Genomic DNA, 19,675 nt, shown 5'->3' with positions numbered 1-19,675 from the left:
TGAGTGAGTGAGTGAGTGAGAGAGAGAGAGACAGACCCTGCCAGATCCCTCAGCATTCCATGTGTGTTTGTGTCGGTGGGTGAGAGAGACAGAGACAGAGACAGAGAGACAGACAGACACACACACACACACACACACACACCCACCCACCTCCACACACCCCCGTGTGCACGTGTGTCTGTGACTCTGTGTGTGTGTGAGATTGAGTGAGAGAGAGAGACAGACCCTGCCAGATCCCTCAGCATTCCATGTGTGTTTGTGTCGGTGGGTGAGAGAGACAGAGACAGAGACAGACACAGAGAGACAGACACACACACACACACAAACACACACACACACCCACCCCCACACACCCCCGTGTGCACGTGTGTCTGTGACTCTGTGTGTGTGTGAGATTGAGTGAGTGAGAGAGAGAGACAGACCGACCCTGCCAGATCCCTCAGCATTCCATGTGTGTTTGTGTCGGTGGGTGAGAGAGACAGAGACAGACACAGAGAGACAGACAGACACACACACACACCCACCCACCCCCATCCACCCTGGTAAAAAAAGGTGGTGGGGGAGCAGGGGAGAAGACACCACTGTGTCCAATGATAGCCTGTGCAGACGCAAAGTCTACAGCTTCTGTGAGATGAAACAAACTCAAGCCACTCAACAATTGTAATTCCACACACATCAAAATAAAGGCACAGAGGTGTGAATGGCTGCACTTCAGCCTTCGGCTTGGAGAGCACACCCATTGTTTCTCCTCAGGCACACCTGTAGCTGACATCTTCCTATTCCCAAGCTTGCCAGGAGGCTTTTCTGCCCGCGGACTTTGGCCACGTCCACAAACCTCGTAACCGGTCTTGAGCGGCGCACGTGGCCTCTGCCTTTGTCGCCCGGTGCAGTCCCATCCGCTCGCTCCCTCCCGGAGAGGGCAGAGCCTCCGAAGGAGACCGTTCAGCTGGATGCGCCAGCCAGCTGGGGCACGCAAAGCCGAGAGGCGCGCTCTCTTTGCCGAGTGCAGGGACGCCCTTGAAGGGCCGAGCGGCCTGCTCCCACTCCCCCTGCAGACTTTTGTGCAGACAGGACAGCGTGACCAGCCTCCCACGACCAGGAGAGCAGTGCAAGTTGAGCCAGCCTCTGAGACCGACCTGGGAGCCAGCCGAGGAAGCCGGCAGCCTTGACGTAGGCAGTGTGCCAGTGACGTAGGCGCCCGTAGGTACGGCCCCACTCCCAGATGATTGGTGGATCACTGGCAGCTTTACATAGCCTCTGACAAGTTGCACTCAGGACGGACCAGGTAGGCAACAGCTGTCCAGCACACCCACCGATCCCAGACAACCTAGGGGAGAGCTGCCAGCGGGCCAGGGCAGCAAGGTCTTTGCCAGGCCTCCTGCTTCAATCTAAACACCAGAGGCTAGGCAGGATGTAGCCGACTCAAGAGGCCGCCTGCATCGCTTCTCGGCCTTTTGGCTAAGATCAAGTGTAGTATCTGTTCTTATCAGTTTAATATCTGATACGTCCCTTATCTGGGGACCATATATTAAATTGATTTTTGGAACAGGGAGATGGAATAGGGGCTTGCTCCGTCCACTCCACGCATCGACCCGGTATTGCAGTGCCTCTGGGAACGGTGCACTCCCCTTCTGGGGAATTTCAAAGTAGCAAAGAAAAGAAAAACGACGAAAGCTCCATCAGGCGGCGGCGGCGGCACAGCAGCACAGACAAGCATGCACGCACATGGAGAGAGAGGAGAGCTGCTTGCTCTACACCTCTCCTGTGTCTGTGTCTGTCTGTCGATACAGCTCACTCACTCACTCACTCACGCAATGTGCAGACAACTCAACAACAGCACGGGCATCATATCTGGGCCGTTTGGCTAAGATCAAGTGCACATCCGGGCTGCAACCAGATCAGGTGCTGCAGGCAAGGCAGCAACTTCATGAGAGATGCCCCTTGGCATTCATTCCTGAAGCAAACTGCTCAACCGGCGCACTCATTCTGATGCCTGCTCACTCGGCTGCTGCCTGCACCAAGCACAGAAGCAGAGTGAAGTGGAGCAGGCCGAAAGACCTTTTCTGTCCCGCCACACTCGCTCCACTTCTCAGGCTCAGGCTTCTCAGCTGCTCCTTGAAGCCAACGGAGGACGCGACGGACGGACGGACGGACGGATGGACGGGCGGGCGAAGGAAGGAAGGAAGGAAGGAAGGAAGGAAGGAAGGAAGGAAGGAACGAACGATATCGAGTCACTGGCTCTGCTGCAATTTCACCAGCAGCCAGCCAGCCTGTCGGACAGGCAGGCTCGTTCAAGTGTGCCAGCAGCCAGGGCACGCGGACGGGAGGGAGGAAGGAAGGAAGGGAGGGAGGCATCCGATGGAGCCCGGCTACAGAGCAACGGGGCGCCGCCGCCGCCGGCACAACAGGGCCCGGTGCTCCTGCACCCTGCATCCTCCCCGCCTGCACCAGACTGCCAAGACTGCTGCTCTCCTGCCCAGACAGACAGACCAGCTACAAGCATCACCACCTAGCCATAGCATCAGCAAAACTCTGCCTACCTGCCCTGCCCTGGCCTGGCCTGGCCTCCTGGCCTCCTCTGATGCGTCTGCCTGCCCCAGGCCCAAAGCCCCGCCCACCGTTCAAGGTAAGGCAGAGGCACAACCCCCCACTCCACCCACTCAGACCTCCCCAATATACATCGGCAGTGCAGTGCATCTCTAGCCTCGCTCAGAATCACGTCCCAAACCCCAAGATCACTCAAACGTCTCATGCTTACACCTACCTACTCGGCGTCCAGCTTTGGCGCACGTCTCCACAATTGCCACATCCGTCCACGTGCCCCTGCTTCACGCACGGCACTGTGCCTCCCTCCGGCAGGCATTTCGCCGATCCGTTTCCTGTTTCACAACCAAGGCATAATCAGTACCCCTTTCCTTCCACGGCGCGCACACGCGCCCACCCACTCCACCACTGAGCCATGCCGGCCAAAAACGCACCTGCAGAGCAGTGGGGCACAGGGCCGCCGTCAGCCCGCGACACATTTCCCTCCTGCCGTGCCCTCCCTCCTGTTTCTACATCCGTGCACCCACCCCGCTGCAAAACCAGTCAGTCTGCTCAGGCGTCAGCACAGAGGCATAATGAAGGGCCTCGGCCCTTCTCCCTTTACTGCCCTCTGTACAGCTTGGCAGATCCCTCAGCACTCCGTGTGCACGTGTGTCTGTGACTCTGTGTGTGTGTGTGTGTGTGTGAGAGAGAGAGATTGAGTGAGTGAGTGAGTGAGTGAGTGAGTGAGTGAGTGAGTGAGAGAGAGAGAGACAGACCCTGCCAGATCCCTCAGCATTCCATGTGTGTTTGTGTCGGTGGGTGAGAGAGACAGAGACAGAGACAGAGAGACAGACAGACACACACACACACACACACACACACCCACCCACCTCCACACACCCCCGTGTGCACGTGTGTCTGTGACTCTGTGTGTGTGTGAGATTGAGTGAGAGAGAGAGACAGACCCTGCCAGATCCCTCAGCATTCCATGTGTGTTTGTGTCGGTGGGTGAGAGAGACAGAGACAGAGACAGACACAGAGAGACAGACACACACACACACACAAACACACACACACACCCACCCCCACACACCCCCGTGTGCACGTGTGTCTGTGACTCTGTGTGTGTGTGAGATTGAGTGAGTGAGAGAGAGAGACAGACCGACCCTGCCAGATCCCTCAGCATTCCATGTGTGTTTGTGTCGGTGGGTGAGAGAGACAGAGACAGACACAGAGAGACAGACAGACACACACACACACCCACCCACCCCCATCCACCCTGGTAAAAAAAGGTGGTGGGGGAGCAGGGGAGAAGACACCACTGTGTCCAATGATAGCCTGTGCAGACGCAAAGTCTACAGCTTCTGTGAGATGAAACAAACTCAAGCCACTCAACAATTGTAATTCCACACACATCAAAATAAAGGCACAGAGGTGTGAATGGCTGCACTTCAGCCTTCGGCTTGGAGAGCACACCCATTGTTTCTCCTCAGGCACACCTGTAGCTGACATCTTCCTATTCCCAAGCTTGCCAGGAGGCTTTTCTGCCCGCGGACTTTGGCCACGTCCACAAACCTCGTAACCGGTCTTGAGCGGCGCACGTGGCCTCTGCCTTTGTCGCCCGGTGCAGTCCCATCCGCTCGCTCCCTCCCGGAGAGGGCAGAGCCTCCGAAGGAGACCGTTCAGCTGGATGCGCCAGCCAGCTGGGGCACGCAAAGCCGAGAGGCGCGCTCTCTTTGCCGAGTGCAGGGACGCCCTTGAAGGGCCGAGCGGCCTGCTCCCACTCCCCCTGCAGACTTTTGTGCAGACAGGACAGCGTGACCAGCCTCCCACGACCAGGAGAGCAGTGCAAGTTGAGCCAGCCTCTGAGACCGACCTGGGAGCCAGCCGAGGAAGCCGGCAGCCTTGACGTAGGCAGTGTGCCAGTGACGTAGGCGCCCGTAGGTACGGCCCCACTCCCAGATGATTGGTGGATCACTGGCAGCTTTACATAGCCTCTGACAAGTTGCACTCAGGACGGACCAGGTAGGCAACAGCTGTCCAGCACACCCACCGATCCCAGACAACCTAGGGGAGAGCTGCCAGCGGGCCAGGGCAGCAAGGTCTTTGCCAGGCCTCCTGCTTCAATCTAAACACCAGAGGCTAGGCAGGATGTAGCCGACTCAAGAGGCCGCCTGCATCGCTTCTCGGCCTTTTGGCTAAGATCAAGTGTAGTATCTGTTCTTATCAGTTTAATATCTGATACGTCCCTTATCTGGGGACCATATATTAAATTGATTTTTGGAACAGGGAGATGGAATAGGGGCTTGCTCCGTCCACTCCACGCATCGACCCGGTATTGCAGTGCCTCTGGGAACGGTGCACTCCCCTTCTGGGGAATTTCAAAGTAGCAAAGAAAAGAAAAACGACGAAAGCTCCATCAGGCGGCGGCGGCGGCACAGCAGCACAGACAAGCATGCACGCACATGGAGAGAGAGGAGAGCTGCTTGCTCTACACCTCTCCTGTGTCTGTGTCTGTCTGTCGATACAGCTCACTCACTCACTCACTCACGCAATGTGCAGACAACTCAACAACAGCACGGGCATCATATCTGGGCCGTTTGGCTAAGATCAAGTGCACATCCGGGCTGCAACCAGATCAGGTGCTGCAGGCAAGGCAGCAACTTCATGAGAGATGCCCCTTGGCATTCATTCCTGAAGCAAACTGCTCAACCGGCGCACTCATTCTGATGCCTGCTCACTCGGCTGCTGCCTGCACCAAGCACAGAAGCAGAGTGAAGTGGAGCAGGCCGAAAGACCTTTTCTGTCCCGCCACACTCGCTCCACTTCTCAGGCTCAGGCTTCTCAGCTGCTCCTTGAAGCCAACGGAGGACGCGACGGACGGACGGACGGACGGACGGATGGACGGGCGGGCGAAGGAAGGAAGGAAGGAAGGAAGGAAGGAACGAACGATATCGAGTCACTGGCTCTGCTGCAATTTCACCAGCAGCCAGCCAGCCTGTCGGACAGGCAGGCTCGTTCAAGTGTGCCAGCAGCCAGGGCACGCGGACGGGAGGGAGGAAGGAAGGAAGGGAGGGAGGCATCCGATGGAGCCCGGCTACAGAGCAACGGGGCGCCGCCGCCGCCGGCACAACAGGGCCCGGTGCTCCTGCACCCTGCATCCTCCCCGCCTGCACCAGACTGCCAAGACTGCTGCTCTCCTGCCCAGACAGACAGACCAGCTACAAGCATCACCACCTAGCCATAGCATCAGCAAAACTCTGCCTACCTGCCCTGCCCTGGCCTGGCCTGGCCTCCTGGCCTCCTCTGATGCGTCTGCCTGCCCCAGGCCCAAAGCCCCGCCCACCGTTCAAGGTAAGGCAGAGGCACAACCCCCCACTCCACCCACTCAGACCTCCCCAATATACATCGGCAGTGCAGTGCATCTCTAGCCTCGCTCAGAATCACGTCCCAAACCCCAAGATCACTCAAACGTCTCATGCTTACACCTACCTACTCGGCGTCCAGCTTTGGCGCACGTCTCCACAATTGCCACATCCGTCCACGTGCCCCTGCTTCACGCACGGCACTGTGCCTCCCTCCGGCAGGCATTTCGCCGATCCGTTTCCTGTTTCACAACCAAGGCATAATCAGTACCCCTTTCCTTCCACGGCGCGCACACGCGCCCACCCACTCCACCACTGAGCCATGCCGGCCAAAAACGCACCTGCAGAGCAGTGGGGCACAGGGCCGCCGTCAGCCCGCGACACATTTCCCTCCTGCCGTGCCCTCCCTCCTGTTTCTACATCCGTGCACCCACCCCGCTGCAAAACCAGTCAGTCTGCTCAGGCGTCAGCACAGAGGCATAATGAAGGGCCTCGGCCCTTCTCCCTTTACTGCCCTCTGTACAGCTTGGCAGATCCCTCAGCACTCCGTGTGCACGTGTGTCTGTGACTCTGTGTGTGTGTGTGTGTGTGTGAGAGAGAGAGATTGAGTGAGTGAGTGAGTGAGTGAGTGAGTGAGTGAGTGAGTGAGAGAGAGAGAGACAGACCCTGCCAGATCCCTCAGCATTCCATGTGTGTTTGTGTCGGTGGGTGAGAGAGACAGAGACAGAGACAGAGAGACAGACAGACACACACACACACACACACACACACCCACCCACCTCCACACACCCCCGTGTGCACGTGTGTCTGTGACTCTGTGTGTGTGTGAGATTGAGTGAGAGAGAGAGACAGACCCTGCCAGATCCCTCAGCATTCCATGTGTGTTTGTGTCGGTGGGTGAGAGAGACAGAGACAGAGACAGACACAGAGAGACAGACACACACACACACACAAACACACACACACACCCACCCCCACACACCCCCGTGTGCACGTGTGTCTGTGACTCTGTGTGTGTGTGAGATTGAGTGAGTGAGAGAGAGAGACAGACCGACCCTGCCAGATCCCTCAGCATTCCATGTGTGTTTGTGTCGGTGGGTGAGAGAGACAGAGACAGACACAGAGAGACAGACAGACACACACACACACCCACCCACCCCCATCCACCCTGGTAAAAAAAGGTGGTGGGGGAGCAGGGGAGAAGACACCACTGTGTCCAATGATAGCCTGTGCAGACGCAAAGTCTACAGCTTCTGTGAGATGAAACAAACTCAAGCCACTCAACAATTGTAATTCCACACACATCAAAATAAAGGCACAGAGGTGTGAATGGCTGCACTTCAGCCTTCGGCTTGGAGAGCACACCCATTGTTTCTCCTCAGGCACACCTGTAGCTGACATCTTCCTATTCCCAAGCTTGCCAGGAGGCTTTTCTGCCCGCGGACTTTGGCCACGTCCACAAACCTCGTAACCGGTCTTGAGCGGCGCACGTGGCCTCTGCCTTTGTCGCCCGGTGCAGTCCCATCCGCTCGCTCCCTCCCGGAGAGGGCAGAGCCTCCGAAGGAGACCGTTCAGCTGGATGCGCCAGCCAGCTGGGGCACGCAAAGCCGAGAGGCGCGCTCTCTTTGCCGAGTGCAGGGACGCCCTTGAAGGGCCGAGCGGCCTGCTCCCACTCCCCCTGCAGACTTTTGTGCAGACAGGACAGCGTGACCAGCCTCCCACGACCAGGAGAGCAGTGCAAGTTGAGCCAGCCTCTGAGACCGACCTGGGAGCCAGCCGAGGAAGCCGGCAGCCTTGACGTAGGCAGTGTGCCAGTGACGTAGGCGCCCGTAGGTACGGCCCCACTCCCAGATGATTGGTGGATCACTGGCAGCTTTACATAGCCTCTGACAAGTTGCACTCAGGACGGACCAGGTAGGCAACAGCTGTCCAGCACACCCACCGATCCCAGACAACCTAGGGGAGAGCTGCCAGCGGGCCAGGGCAGCAAGGTCTTTGCCAGGCCTCCTGCTTCAATCTAAACACCAGAGGCTAGGCAGGATGTAGCCGACTCAAGAGGCCGCCTGCATCGCTTCTCGGCCTTTTGGCTAAGATCAAGTGTAGTATCTGTTCTTATCAGTTTAATATCTGATACGTCCCTTATCTGGGGACCATATATTAAATTGATTTTTGGAACAGGGAGATGGAATAGGGGCTTGCTCCGTCCACTCCACGCATCGACCCGGTATTGCAGTGCCTCTGGGAACGGTGCACTCCCCTTCTGGGGAATTTCAAAGTAGCAAAGAAAAGAAAAACGACGAAAGCTCCATCAGGCGGCGGCGGCGGCACAGCAGCACAGACAAGCATGCACGCACATGGAGAGAGAGGAGAGCTGCTTGCTCTACACCTCTCCTGTGTCTGTGTCTGTCTGTCGATACAGCTCACTCACTCACTCACTCACGCAATGTGCAGACAACTCAACAACAGCACGGGCATCATATCTGGGCCGTTTGGCTAAGATCAAGTGCACATCCGGGCTGCAACCAGATCAGGTGCTGCAGGCAAGGCAGCAACTTCATGAGAGATGCCCCTTGGCATTCATTCCTGAAGCAAACTGCTCAACCGGCGCACTCATTCTGATGCCTGCTCACTCGGCTGCTGCCTGCACCAAGCACAGAAGCAGAGTGAAGTGGAGCAGGCCGAAAGACCTTTTCTGTCCCGCCACACTCGCTCCACTTCTCAGGCTCAGGCTTCTCAGCTGCTCCTTGAAGCCAACGGAGGACGCGACGGACGGACGGACGGACGGACGGATGGACGGGCGGGCGAAGGAAGGAAGGAAGGAAGGAAGGAAGGAACGAACGATATCGAGTCACTGGCTCTGCTGCAATTTCACCAGCAGCCAGCCAGCCTGTCGGACAGGCAGGCTCGTTCAAGTGTGCCAGCAGCCAGGGCACGCGGACGGGAGGGAGGAAGGAAGGAAGGGAGGGAGGCATCCGATGGAGCCCGGCTACAGAGCAACGGGGCGCCGCCGCCGCCGGCACAACAGGGCCCGGTGCTCCTGCACCCTGCATCCTCCCCGCCTGCACCAGACTGCCAAGACTGCTGCTCTCCTGCCCAGACAGACAGACCAGCTACAAGCATCACCACCTAGCCATAGCATCAGCAAAACTCTGCCTACCTGCCCTGCCCTGGCCTGGCCTGGCCTCCTGGCCTCCTCTGATGCGTCTGCCTGCCCCAGGCCCAAAGCCCCGCCCACCGTTCAAGGTAAGGCAGAGGCACAACCCCCCACTCCACCCACTCAGACCTCCCCAATATACATCGGCAGTGCAGTGCATCTCTAGCCTCGCTCAGAATCACGTCCCAAACCCCAAGATCACTCAAACGTCTCATGCTTACACCTACCTACTCGGCGTCCAGCTTTGGCGCACGTCTCCACAATTGCCACATCCGTCCACGTGCCCCTGCTTCACGCACGGCACTGTGCCTCCCTCCGGCAGGCATTTCGCCGATCCGTTTCCTGTTTCACAACCAAGGCATAATCAGTACCCCTTTCCTTCCACGGCGCGCACACGCGCCCACCCACTCCACCACTGAGCCATGCCGGCCAAAAACGCACCTGCAGAGCAGTGGGGCACAGGGCCGCCGTCAGCCCGCGACACATTTCCCTCCTGCCGTGCCCTCCCTCCTGTTTCTACATCCGTGCACCCACCCCGCTGCAAAACCAGTCAGTCTGCTCAGGCGTCAGCACAGAGGCATAATGAAGGGCCTCGGCCCTTCTCCCTTTACTGCCCTCTGTACAGCTTGGCAGATCCCTCAGCACTCCGTGTGCACGTGTGTCTGTGACTCTGTGTGTGTGTGTGTGTGTGTGAGAGAGAGAGATTGAGTGAGTGAGTGAGTGAGTGAGTGAGTGAGTGAGTGAGTGAGAGAGAGAGAGACAGACCCTGCCAGATCCCTCAGCATTCCATGTGTGTTTGTGTCGGTGGGTGAGAGAGACAGAGACAGAGACAGACACAGAGAGACAGACACACACACACACACAAACACACACACACACCCACCCCCACACACCCCCGTGTGCACGTGTGTCTGTGACTCTGTGTGTGTGTGAGATTGAGTGAGAGAGAGAGACAGACCCTGCCAGATCCCTCAGCATTCCATGTGTGTTTGTGTCGGTGGGTGAGAGAGACAGAGACAGAGACAGACACAGAGAGACAGACACACACACACACACAAACACACACACACACCCACCCCCACACACCCCCGTGTGCACGTGTGTCTGTGACTCTGTGTGTGTGTGAGATTGAGTGAGTGAGAGAGAGAGACAGACCGACCCTGCCAGATCCCTCAGCATTCCATGTGTGTTTGTGTCGGTGGGTGAGAGAGACAGAGACAGACACAGAGAGACAGACAGACACACACACACACCCACCCACCCCCATCCACCCTGGTAAAAAAAGGTGGTGGGGGAGCAGGGGAGAAGACACCACTGTGTCCAATGATAGCCTGTGCAGACGCAAAGTCTACAGCTTCTGTGAGATGAAACAAACTCAAGCCACTCAACAATTGTAATTCCACACACATCAAAATAAAGGCACAGAGGTGTGAATGGCTGCACTTCAGCCTTCGGCTTGGAGAGCACACCCATTGTTTCTCCTCAGGCACACCTGTAGCTGACATCTTCCTATTCCCAAGCTTGCCAGGAGGCTTTTCTGCCCGCGGACTTTGGCCACGTCCACAAACCTCGTAACCGGTCTTGAGCGGCGCACGTGGCCTCTGCCTTTGTCGCCCGGTGCAGTCCCATCCGCTCGCTCCCTCCCGGAGAGGGCAGAGCCTCCGAAGGAGACCGTTCAGCTGGATGCGCCAGCCAGCTGGGGCACGCAAAGCCGAGAGGCGCGCTCTCTTTGCCGAGTGCAGGGACGCCCTTGAAGGGCCGAGCGGCCTGCTCCCACTCCCCCTGCAGACTTTTGTGCAGACAGGACAGCGTGACCAGCCTCCCACGACCAGGAGAGCAGTGCAAGTTGAGCCAGCCTCTGAGACCGACCTGGGAGCCAGCCGAGGAAGCCGGCAGCCTTGACGTAGGCAGTGTGCCAGTGACGTAGGCGCCCGTAGGTACGGCCCCACTCCCAGATGATTGGTGGATCACTGGCAGCTTTACATAGCCTCTGACAAGTTGCACTCAGGACGGACCAGGTAGGCAACAGCTGTCCAGCACACCCACCGATCCCAGACAACCTAGGGGAGAGCTGCCAGCGGGCCAGGGCAGCAAGGTCTTTGCCAGGCCTCCTGCTTCAATCTAAACACCAGAGGCTAGGCAGGATGTAGCCGACTCAAGAGGCCGCCTGCATCGCTTCTCGGCCTTTTGGCTAAGATCAAGTGTAGTATCTGTTCTTATCAGTTTAATATCTGATACGTCCCTTATCTGGGGACCATATATTAAATTGATTTTTGGAACAGGGAGATGGAATAGGGGCTTGCTCCGTCCACTCCACGCATCGACCCGGTATTGCAGTGCCTCTGGGAACGGTGCACTCCCCTTCTGGGGAATTTCAAAGTAGCAAAGAAAAGAAAAACGACGAAAGCTCCATCAGGCGGCGGCGGCGGCACAGCAGCACAGACAAGCATGCACGCACATGGAGAGAGAGGAGAGCTGCTTGCTCTACACCTCTCCTGTGTCTGTGTCTGTCTGTCGATACAGCTCACTCACTCACTCACTCACGCAATGTGCAGACAACTCAACAACAGCACGGGCATCATATCTGGGCCGTTTGGCTAAGATCAAGTGCACATCCGGGCTGCAACCAGATCAGGTGCTGCAGGCAAGGCAGCAACTTCATGAGAGATGCCCCTTGGCATTCATTCCTGAAGCAAACTGCTCAACCGGCGCACTCATTCTGATGCCTGCTCACTCGGCTGCTGCCTGCACCAAGCACAGAAGCAGAGTGAAGTGGAGCAGGCCGAAAGACCTTTTCTGTCCCGCCACACTCGCTCCACTTCTCAGGCTCAGGCTTCTCAGCTGCTCCTTGAAGCCAACGGAGGACGCGACGGACGGACGGACGGACGGACGGATGGACGGGCGGGCGAAGGAAGGAAGGAAGGAAGGAAGGAAGGAACGAACGATATCGAGTCACTGGCTCTGCTGCAATTTCACCAGCAGCCAGCCAGCCTGTCGGACAGGCAGGCTCGTTCAAGTGTGCCAGCAGCCAGGGCACGCGGACGGGAGGGAGGAAGGAAGGAAGGGAGGGAGGCATCCGATGGAGCCCGGCTACAGAGCAACGGGGCGCCGCCGCCGCCGGCACAACAGGGCCCGGTGCTCCTGCACCCTGCATCCTCCCCGCCTGCACCAGACTGCCAAGACTGCTGCTCTCCTGCCCAGACAGACAGACCAGCTACAAGCATCACCACCTAGCCATAGCATCAGCAAAACTCTGCCTACCTGCCCTGCCCTGGCCTGGCCTGGCCTCCTGGCCTCCTCTGATGCGTCTGCCTGCCCCAGGCCCAAAGCCCCGCCCACCGTTCAAGGTAAGGCAGAGGCACAACCCCCCACTCCACCCACTCAGACCTCCCCAATATACATCGGCAGTGCAGTGCATCTCTAGCCTCGCTCAGAATCACGTCCCAAACCCCAAGATCACTCAAACGTCTCATGCTTACACCTACCTACTCGGCGTCCAGCTTTGGCGCACGTCTCCACAATTGCCACATCCGTCCACGTGCCCCTGCTTCACGCACGGCACTGTGCCTCCCTCCGGCAGGCATTTCGCCGATCCGTTTCCTGTTTCACAACCAAGGCATAATCAGTACCCCTTTCCTTCCACGGCGCGCACACGCGCCCACCCACTCCACCACTGAGCCATGCCGGCCAAAAACGCACCTGCAGAGCAGTGGGGCACAGGGCCGCCGTCAGCCCGCGACACATTTCCCTCCTGCCGTGCCCTCCCTCCTGTTTCTACATCCGTGCACCCACCCCGCTGCAAAACCAGTCAGTCTGCTCAGGCGTCAGCACAGAGGCATAATGAAGGGCCTCGGCCCTTCTCCCTTTACTGCCCTCTGTACAGCTTGGCAGATCCCTCAGCACTCCGTGTGCACGTGTGTCTGTGACTCTGTGTGTGTGTGTGTGTGTGTGAGAGAGAGAGATTGAGTGAGTGAGTGAGTGAGTGAGTGAGTGAGTGAGTGAGTGAGAGAGAGAGAGACAGACCCTGCCAGATCCCTCAGCATTCCATGTGTGTTTGTGTCGGTGGGTGAGAGAGACAGAGACAGAGACAGAGAGACAGACAGACACACACACACACACACACACACACCCACCCACCTCCACACACCCCCGTGTGCACGTGTGTCTGTGACTCTGTGTGTGTGTGAGATTGAGTGAGAGAGAGAGACAGACCCTGCCAGATCCCTCAGCATTCCATGTGTGTTTGTGTCGGTGGGTGAGAGAGACAGAGACAGAGACAGACACAGAGAGACAGACACACACACACACACAAACACACACACACACCCACCCCCACACACCCCCGTGTGCACGTGTGTCTGTGACTCTGTGTGTGTGTGAGATTGAGTGAGTGAGAGAGAGAGACAGACCGACCCTGCCAGATCCCTCAGCATTCCATGTGTGTTTGTGTCGGTGGGTGAGAGAGACAGAGACAGACACAGAGAGACAGACAGACACACACACACACCCACCCACCCCCATCCACCCTGGTAAAAAAAGGTGGTGGGGGAGCAGGGGAGAAGACACCACTGTGTCCAATGATAGCCTGTGCAGACGCAAAGTCTACAGCTTCTGTGAGATGAAACAAACTCAAGCCACTCAACAATTGTAATTCCACACACATCAAAATAAAGGCACAGAGGTGTGAATGGCTGCACTTCAGCCTTCGGCTTGGAGAGCACACCCATTGTTTCTCCTCAGGCACACCTGTAGCTGACATCTTCCTATTCCCAAGCTTGCCAGGAGGCTTTTCTGCCCGCGGACTTTGGCCACGTCCACAAACCTCGTAACCGGTCTTGAGCGGCGCACGTGGCCTCTGCCTTTGTCGCCCGGTGCAGTCCCATCCGCTCGCTCCCTCCCGGAGAGGGCAGAGCCTCCGAAGGAGACCGTTCAGCTGGATGCGCCAGCCAGCTGGGGCACGCAAAGCCGAGAGGCGCGCTCTCTTTGCCGAGTGCAGGGACGCCCTTGAAGGGCCGAGCGGCCTGCTCCCACTCCCCCTGCAGACTTTTGTGCAGACAGGACAGCGTGACCAGCCTCCCACGACCAGGAGAGCAGTGCAAGTTGAGCCAGCCTCTGAGACCGACCTGGGAGCCAGCCGAGGAAGCCGGCAGCCTTGACGTAGGCAGTGTGCCAGTGACGTAGGCGCCCGTAGGTACGGCCCCACTCCCAGATGATTGGTGGATCACTGGCAGCTTTACATAGCCTCTGACAAGTTGCACTCAGGACGGACCAGGTAGGCAACAGCTGTCCAGCACACCCACCGATCCCAGACAACCTAGGGGAGAGCTGCCAGCGGGCCAGGGCAGCAAGGTCTTTGCCAGGCCTCCTGCTTCAATCTAAACACCAGAGGCTAGGCAGGATGTAGCCGACTCAAGAGGCCGCCTGCATCGCTTCTCGGCCTTTTGGCTAAGATCAAGTGTAGTATCTGTTCTTATCAGTTTAATATCTGATACGTCCCTTATCTGGGGACCATATATTAAATTGATTTTTGGAACAGGGAGATGGAATAGGGGCTTGCTCCGTCCACTCCACGCATCGACCCGGTATTGCAGTGCCTCTGGGAACGGTGCACTCCCCTTCTGGGGAATTTCAAAGTAGCAAAGAAAAGAAAAACGACGAAAGCTCCATCAGGCGGCGGCGGCGGCACAGCAGCACAGACAAGCATGCACGCACATGGAGAGAGAGGAGAGCTGCTTGCTCTACACCTCTCCTGTGTCTGTGTCTGTCTGTCGATACAGCTCACTCACTCACTCACTCACGCAATGTGCAGACAACTCAACAACAGCACGGGCATCATATCTGGGCCGTTTGGCTAAGATCAAGTGCACATCCGGGCTGCAACCAGATCAGGTGCTGCAGGCAAGGCAGCAACTTCATGAGAGATGCCCCTTGGCATTCATTCCTGAAGCAAACTGCTCAACCGGCGCACTCATTCTGATGCCTGCTCACTCGGCTGCTGCCTGCACCAAGCACAGAAGCAGAGTGAAGTGGAGCAGGCCGAAAGACCTTTTCTGTCCCGCCACACTCGCTCCACTTCTCAGGCTCAGGCTTCTCAGCTGCTCCTTGAAGCCAACGGAGGACGCGACGGACGGACGGACGGACGGACGGATGGACGGGCGGGCGAAGGAAGGAAGGAAGGAAGGAAGGAAGGAACGAACGATATCGAGTCACTGGCTCTGCTGCAATTTCACCAGCAGCCAGCCAGCCTGTCGGACAGGCAGGCTCGTTCAAGTGTGCCAGCAGCCAGGGCACGCGGACGGGAGGGAGGAAGGAAGGAAGGGAGGGAGGCATCCGATGGAGCCCGGCTACAGAGCAACGGGGCGCCGCCGCCGCCGGCACAACAGGGCCCGGTGCTCCTGCACCCTGCATCCTCCCCGCCTGCACCAGACTGCCAAGACTGCTGCTCTCCTGCCCAGACAGACAGACCAGCTACAAGCATCACCACCTAGCCATAGCATCAGCAAAACTCTGCCTACCTGCCCTGCCCTGGCCTGGCCTGGCCTCCTGGCCTCCTCTGATGCGTCTGCCTGCCCCAGGCCCAAAGCCCCGCCCACCGTTCAAGGTAAGGCAGAGGCACAACCCCCCACTCCACCCACTCAGACCTCCCCAATATACATCGGCAGTGCAGTGCATCTCTAGCCTCGCTCAGAATCACGTCCCAAACCCCAAGATCACTCAAACGTCTCATGCTTACACCTACCTACTCGGCGTCCAGCTTTGGCGCACGTCTCCACAATTGCCACATCCGTCCACGTGCCCCTGCTTCACGCACGGCACTGTGCCTCCCTCCGGCAGGCATTTCGCCGATCCGTTTCCTGTTTCACAACCAAGGCATAATCAGTACCCCTTTCCTTCCACGGCGCGCACACGCGCCCACCCACTCCACCACTGAGCCATGCCGGCCAAAAACGCACCTGCAGAGCAGTGGGGCACAGGGCCGCCGTCAGCCCGCGACACATTTCCCTCCTGCCGTGCCCTCCCTCCTGTTTCTACATCCGTGCACCCACCCCGCTGCAAAACCAGTCAGTCTGCTCAGGCGTCAGCACAGAGGCATAATGAAGGGCCTCGGCCCTTCTCCCTTTACTGCCCTCTGTACAGCTTGGCAGATCCCTCAGCACTCCGTGTGCACGTGTGTCTGTGACTCTGTGTGTGTGTGTGTGTGTGTGAGAGAGAGAGATTGAGTGAGTGAGTGAGTGAGTGAGTGAGTGAGTGAGTGAGTGAGAGAGAGAGAGACAGACCCTGCCAGATCCCTCAGCATTCCATGTGTGTTTGTGTCGGTGGGTGAGAGAGACAGAGACAGAGACAGAGAGACAGACAGACACACACACACACACACACACACACCCACCCACCTCCACACACCCCCGTGTGCACGTGTGTCTGTGACTCTGTGTGTGTGTGAGATTGAGTGAGAGAGAGAGACAGACCCTGCCAGATCCCTCAGCATTCCATGTGTGTTTGTGTCGGTGGGTGAGAGAGACAGAGACAGAGACAGACACAGAGAGACAGACACACACACACACACAAACACACACACACACCCACCCCCACACACCCCCGTGTGCACGTGTGTCTGTGACTCTGTGTGTGTGTGAGATTGAGTGAGTGAGAGAGAGAGACAGACCGACCCTGCCAGATCCCTCAGCATTCCATGTGTGTTTGTGTCGGTGGGTGAGAGAGACAGAGACAGACACAGAGAGACAGACAGACACACACACACACCCACCCACCCCCATCCACCCTGGTAAAAAAAGGTGGTGGGGGAGCAGGGGAGAAGACACCACTGTGTCCAATGATAGCCTGTGCAGACGCAAAGTCTACAGCTTCTGTGAGATGAAACAAACTCAAGCCACTCAACAATTGTAATTCCACACACATCAAAATAAAGGCACAGAGGTGTGAATGGCTGCACTTCAGCCTTCGGCTTGGAGAGCACACCCATTGTTTCTCCTCAGGCACACCTGTAGCTGACATCTTCCTATTCCCAAGCTTGCCAGGAGGCTTTTCTGCCCGCGGACTTTGGCCACGTCCACAAACCTCGTAACCGGTCTTGAGCGGCGCACGTGGCCTCTGCCTTTGTCGCCCGGTGCAGTCCCATCCGCTCGCTCCCTCCCGGAGAGGGCAGAGCCTCCGAAGGAGACCGTTCAGCTGGATGCGCCAGCCAGCTGGGGCACGCAAAGCCGAGAGGCGCGCTCTCTTTGCCGAGTGCAGGGACGCCCTTGAAGGGCCGAGCGGCCTGCTCCCACTCCCCCTGCAGACTTTTGTGCAGACAGGACAGCGTGACCAGCCTCCCACGACCAGGAGAGCAGTGCAAGTTGAGCCAGCCTCTGAGACCGACCTGGGAGCCAGCCGAGGAAGCCGGCAGCCTTGACGTAGGCAGTGTGCCAGTGACGTAGGCGCCCGTAGGTACGGCCCCACTCCCAGATGATTGGTGGATCACTGGCAGCTTTACATAGCCTCTGACAAGTTGCACTCAGGACGGACCAGGTAGGCAACAGCTGTCCAGCACACCCACCGATCCCAGACAACCTAGGGGAGAGCTGCCAGCGGGCCAGGGCAGCAAGGTCTTTGCCAGGCCTCCTGCTTCAATCTAAACACCAGAGGCTAGGCAGGATGTAGCCGACTCAAGAGGCCGCCTGCATCGCTTCTCGGCCTTTTGGCTAAGATCAAGTGTAGTATCTGTTCTTATCAGTTTAATATCTGATACGTCCCTTATCTGGGGACCATATATTAAATTGATTTTTGGAACAGGGAGATGGAATAGGGGCTTGCTCCGTCCACTCCACGCATCGACCCGGTATTGCAGTGCCTCTGGGAACGGTGCACTCCCCTTCTGGGGAATTTCAAAGTAGCAAAGAAAAGAAAAACGACGAAAGCTCCATCAGGCGGCGGCGGCGGCACAGCAGCACAGACAAGCATGCACGCACATGGAGAGAGAGGAGAGCTGCTTGCTCTACACCTCTCCTGTGTCTGTGTCTGTCTGTCGATACAGCTCACTCACTCACTCACTCACGCAATGTGCAGACAACTCAACAACAGCACGGGCATCATATCTGGGCCGTTTGGCTAAGATCAAGTGCACATCCGGGCTGCAACCAGATCAGGTGCTGCAGGCAAGGCAGCAACTTCATGAGAGATGCCCCTTGGCATTCATTCCTGAAGCAAACTGCTCAACCGGCGCACTCATTCTGATGCCTGCTCACTCGGCTGCTGCCTGCACCAAGCACAGAAGCAGAGTGAAGTGGAGCAGGCCGAAAGACCTTTTCTGTCCCGCCACACTCGCTCCACTTCTCAGGCTCAGGCTTCTCAGCTGCTCCTTGAAGCCAACGGAGGACGCGACGGACGGACGGACGGACGGATGGACGGGCGGGCGAAGGAAGGAAGGAAGGAAGGAAGGAAGGAAGGAAGGAAGGAACGAACGATATCGAGTCACTGGCTCTGCTGCAATTTCACCAGCAGCCAGCCAGCCTGTCGGACAGGCAGGCTCGTTCAAGTGTGCCAGCAGCCAGGGCACGCGGACGGGAGGGAGGAAGGAAGGAAGGGAGGGAGGCATCCGATGGAGCCCGGCTACAGAGCAACGGGGCGCCGCCGCCGCCGGCACAACAGGGCCCGGTGCTCCTGCACCCTGCATCCTCCCCGCCTGCACCAGACTGCCAAGACTGCTGCTCTCCTGCCCAGACAGACAGACCAGCTACAAGCATCACCACCTAGCCATAGCATCAGCAAAACTCTGCCTACCTGCCCTGCCCTGGCCTGGCCTGGCCTCCTGGCCTCCTCTGATGCGTCTGCCTGCCCCAGGCCCAAAGCCCCGCCCACCGTTCAAGGTAAGGCAGAGGCACAACCCCCCACTCCACCCACTCAGACCTCCCCAATATACATCGGCAGTGCAGTGCATCTCTAGCCTCGCTCAGAATCACGTCCCAAACCCCAAGATCACTCAAACGTCTCATGCTTACACCTACCTACTCGGCGTCCAGCTTTGGCGCACGTCTCCACAATTGCCACATCCGTCCACGTGCCCCTGCTTCACGCACGGCACTGTGCCTCCCTCCGGCAGGCATTTCGCCGATCCGTTTCCTGTTTCACAACCAAGGCATAATCAGTACCCCTTTCCTTCCACGGCGCGCACACGCGCCCACCCACTCCACCACTGAGCCATGCCGGCCAAAAACGCACCTGCAGAGCAGTGGGGCACAGGGCCGCCGTCAGCCCGCGACACATTTCCCTCCTGCCGTGCCCTCCCTCCTGTTTCTACATCCGTGCACCCACCCCGCTGCAAAACCAGTCAGTCTGCTCAGGCGTCAGCACAGAGGCATAATGAAGGGCCTCGGCCCTTCTCCCTTTACTGCCCTCTGTACAGCTTGGCAGATCCCTCAGCACTCCGTGTGCACGTGTGTCTGTGACTCTGTGTGTGTGTGTGTGTGTGTGAGAGAGAGAGATTGAGTGAGTGAGTGAGTGAGTGAGTGAGTGAGTGAGTGAGTGAGAGAGAGAGAGACAGACCCTGCCAGATCCCTCAGCATTCCATGTGTGTTTGTGTCGGTGGGTGAGAGAGACAGAGACAGAGACAGAGAGACAGACAGACACACACACA

The 19,675-nt window shown here is 57.9% G+C and overlaps 6 non-coding genes across 6 annotated transcripts; all 6 read left to right on the top strand.

Moving 5' to 3' along the window:
- Positions 1-1,438: 1,438 nt before the first annotated feature.
- Positions 1,439-1,629, top strand: LOC140192003 (U2 spliceosomal RNA). The gene has a single exon (XR_011883982.1). It is a non-coding gene; the product is annotated as a U2 spliceosomal RNA (small nuclear RNA).
- Positions 1,630-4,704: 3,075 nt separating this feature from the next.
- Positions 4,705-4,895, top strand: LOC140192002 (U2 spliceosomal RNA). The gene has a single exon (XR_011883981.1). It is a non-coding gene; the product is annotated as a U2 spliceosomal RNA (small nuclear RNA).
- Positions 4,896-7,958: 3,063 nt separating this feature from the next.
- LOC140192001 (U2 spliceosomal RNA) lies at positions 7,959-8,149 on the top strand. The gene has a single exon (XR_011883980.1). It is a non-coding gene; the product is annotated as a U2 spliceosomal RNA (small nuclear RNA).
- A 3,067-nt stretch (positions 8,150-11,216) lies between these two features.
- Positions 11,217-11,407, top strand: LOC140192000 (U2 spliceosomal RNA). The gene has a single exon (XR_011883979.1). It is a non-coding gene; the product is annotated as a U2 spliceosomal RNA (small nuclear RNA).
- Positions 11,408-14,470: 3,063 nt separating this feature from the next.
- On the top strand, positions 14,471-14,661 carry LOC140191998 (U2 spliceosomal RNA). The gene has a single exon (XR_011883977.1). It is a non-coding gene; the product is annotated as a U2 spliceosomal RNA (small nuclear RNA).
- A 3,063-nt stretch (positions 14,662-17,724) lies between these two features.
- Positions 17,725-17,915, top strand: LOC140191997 (U2 spliceosomal RNA). The gene has a single exon (XR_011883976.1). It is a non-coding gene; the product is annotated as a U2 spliceosomal RNA (small nuclear RNA).
- Positions 17,916-19,675: the final 1,760 nt, after the last annotated feature.

This window comes from Mobula birostris, assembly GCF_030028105.1.
Source record: "Mobula birostris isolate sMobBir1 chromosome 11 unlocalized genomic scaffold, sMobBir1.hap1 SUPER_11_unloc_1, whole genome shotgun sequence".
Taxonomy (NCBI): Eukaryota; Metazoa; Chordata; class Chondrichthyes; order Myliobatiformes; family Myliobatidae; genus Mobula; species Mobula birostris.
Note: the sequence above shows the minus strand (reverse complement) of the source record. Positions and strands in the feature narration are given on the sequence as shown.